This window comes from Octodon degus, unplaced genomic scaffold (genome assembly GCF_000260255.1).
Source record: "Octodon degus isolate 3935 unplaced genomic scaffold, OctDeg1.0 scaffold00266, whole genome shotgun sequence".
In the NCBI taxonomy this organism is placed as follows: Eukaryota; Metazoa; Chordata; class Mammalia; order Rodentia; family Octodontidae; genus Octodon; species Octodon degus.
The window spans coordinates 640,016-642,132 of NW_004524842.1; the positions used below are offsets into that span (position 1 = coordinate 640,016).

The 2,117-nt window shown below is 42.8% G+C and overlaps 1 pseudogene; it reads left to right on the forward strand.

Annotated features, from left to right (window-relative positions):
* Nucleotides 1-496: 496 nt before the first annotated feature.
* On the forward strand, nucleotides 497-1,457 carry LOC101569444 (annotated as a pseudogene).
* Nucleotides 1,458-2,117: the final 660 nt, after the last annotated feature.

Here is a 2,117-nt window from a genome sequence, read left to right on the forward strand (position 1 = left end):
TAAGCTCCTGCCTGGCAAGTGCAAGGTCCCTAGTTTGATCCCCAGTATAACAAAAACCAAACCAAACCAAAAACACTAAAACTGAAAATTTCCTTTGACTCAGCTATTCCCTTATGAGGCATCTTTTCAGAATTAAAGACGTCACATTACAGTAGTCCATGAATATCCATGCTTATAACAGCTAAGTCATGGAAGCAGCCCATGGGCCAAATAACAGACAAAGAGATAGAGAAAATGTGGTATTTATACAAAATGGAAAACTACAGTGATATTAAGGAGGATAAAATTGATCCTACACATGACTCAGGTACATGCACCTTGACAATATAATGTAAAGGGAAATATGTCAGACACCTAATGTTAAATCCTCATTGTTTCTGTCACACAAGAGGCACAAAGTATAAATAAAGAGCAGAATAATAGATGGAGAAAAGACACCTTTTTGCTCATGGACATCACAGAGGAAACATCGTCAACCTCTCTTCCAACTGCCGTCATGTCTAAGTCAGAGTCTCCCAAGGATCCTGAACAGCTGCAGAAGCTCTTCATTGAGGGCTGAGCTTTGAAACAATTTATGAGAGTCTTAGGAGCCATTTTGAGCAATGGGGAACACTCACAGCCTGCGTGGTAATGAGAGACCCAAACACCAAGCATTCTAGGGGCTTCCGGTTTGTCACTTATGCCACTGTGGAGGAGGTGGATGCAGCCATGAATGCAAGGCCACATGAAATGGACAGAAGAGTTGTGGAACCAAAGAGAGCTGTTGCAAGAGAAGATTCTCAAAGACCAGGTGCCCACTTAAGGGTGAAGAAGATCTTTGTTGGTGGCATTAAAGAAGATACTGAAGAACATCATCAATGAGATTATTTTGAACAATATGGAAAAATCGAAGTGATTGAAATTATGACCAACTGAGGCAGTGGAAAAAAGAGGGGCTTTGCTTTTATAACCTTTGATGACCATGATTCTGTGGATAAGATTGTCATTCAAAAATATCACACTGTGAAAGGTCACAACTGTGAAGCAGGAAAAACCCTGTCAAAGCAGGAGATGGCTAGTGCTTCATCTAGTCAAAGAGGTCAAAGTGGTTTTGGAGATTTTGATGGTGGTTATAGAGGTGGTTTAGTGGCAATAGAAGTTTTGGCCATGGAGGAAACTTCAGTGGTTGAAGTGGCTTCGGTGGTAGCCATGCTGGAGGTGGATATGGTGGCAGTGGAGATGGCTACAATGGATTTATTAATGATGGAAACAATTATGGAGGTGGTGGAAGCTATAACATGCTTGGAAATTACAACAATCAGTATTCAAATTTTGTACCCATGAAGGGAGGAAACTTTGCAGGCAGAAGCTCTGGGCCCTATGGTGGTGGAGGCCTATATTTTACCAAACCACAAAATCAAGGTGGCTGTGGTGGCTCCAGCAGCAGCAGTAGCTATGGCAGTGGCAGAAGGATTTAAACACTTCTGGGAAACAAAGCTTAGCAGGAGAGGAAAGCCAGAAAAGTAGCAGGGAAGCTATAGGTTACAACAGATTTGTGAACTCAGCCAAGCCCAGTGGTGGCAGGGCCCAGCTGGTGTAATAAAGGCATGTTTTAGACAATACTCATGCATATGAGTGAAAAACTCGAGGACTGTATTTGTGACTAATTGTATAACAGGTTATTTTAGTTTCTGCTCTGTGGAAAATGTAAAGCATTCCAACAAAGTGTTTTAATGTAGACCTTTTTTGTTTCTTTTTTCATTTATGTTTTTGTACAGGGTCTTAGTACGCAACTCAGACTTGCAGTGATGGTCCTGTTTTCAGCCTCCCCAGCACTAGGATTACAGGCATGCACTGCCACATCCAGACTCAGTCAATGGCTCAGAGTGCCCCAGAGGTGGGGCCAGCATGGCATGTGGGACTGGGGATTGAACCCTGGTCCCTGCACTTGCTGAAGCCAGTGCTTAGTCCCCTGAGCTATCTAGCCAGTCCTAATGCAGACCTTTTATGACATTTATGCTGCTGATTGCTAAATGTAATAGTCTGATCATGACACTGAACAAATGTCTTCTTTTAAACAGAGAGAGGAGAGAGGAGAGAGGAGAGAGGAGAGAGGAGAGAGGAGAGAGAGAGAGAGA